The following is a 1045-nucleotide window of genomic DNA, read 5'->3' on the forward strand; positions in this document are numbered from 1 at the left end:
AGAGGCGAGTGTGCAGCTGCCAGGGGAGCAGCTGGCCGGGCTGCGGGGGGCTGCTGGCCAGGCCGGCCCGGGTGGGAGGAGGGACGGGGGAGGCGCGGGAGGAGGAAGAGCGCAGTGCGAGGGCGGAGCCGCGGTGGCCTGCGCGCTGCAGTCTGTTGTGCTCTGCTTATTAGCTTGGCACACGGATAGAAAATGTACGTCTGAATCTATTTCTGGCTTTCAAATGTGTGAAGAAAACACATAACTTTATTATTTTATTTTTGCAAAGTTAAAGACAGAGACAGATGCCCCTAAAACATATGCATTCCATAAGAAATTCCTATTCTTTGGTAGTGCATCTTTGGAAGCAAAAATCAAGGACAAATAGGTCATCTGTAAGTTTTCTGCAAGAATATTGGCAATAAAAACAATAGAGTCAACACTGGTAACTAATGGAGATGAGGGAAATACAATCTGGGAAGATGTTTAGTTTCTTTTTTTTTAAGAACTTTTAAAAGGAAAAACAATGAAGTAAGTGTTGATGTAATATGAATATGTTATTACTTGTTAAGTGCCAAAAATACTGCAGATACAGATAACCTTTTAAAATTTAGTCAAGAAACATCTGAACACTTATAGAAATTTCCCCCACCAGAGTTGTTTAGAAATCTTCAAATCTTAATATTCTTTCGTGAATGGTCAGAGTAAATCAGAAATGAAAGAAATCTGGAAAAATAAAAGCACATTATCCATGCAACAAAAGCATTGCTAGGAGAGGTTGTTACAATAAATAGAACTCCAACTGCAGTGCCATATAGTCAAAGAAAAGTCTTATAAAGCAAAATACGGCGAGATGCATTTATTCAAAAACTGTTGTTGAGTGCTATGTGCCAGGCATGGTGCGAAGCACGGGGCGACATGGCGAAATAAAACGTTGTTGTCCCTGCATGCATGTCCCTCCCCAGGCTTTTGGCTGTACAGAGAAAGTATCATAACTGCCAAATAAGTAAATAGTTGGATGGGGCCTAAGAGATCAGTGTGACATAAAACAAATGTAGATTTTAAT

Source organism: Cebus imitator, unplaced genomic scaffold, assembly GCF_001604975.1.
Source record: "Cebus imitator isolate Cc_AM_T3 unplaced genomic scaffold, Cebus_imitator-1.0 Scaffold268, whole genome shotgun sequence".
Classification (NCBI taxonomy): Eukaryota; Metazoa; Chordata; class Mammalia; order Primates; family Cebidae; genus Cebus; species Cebus imitator.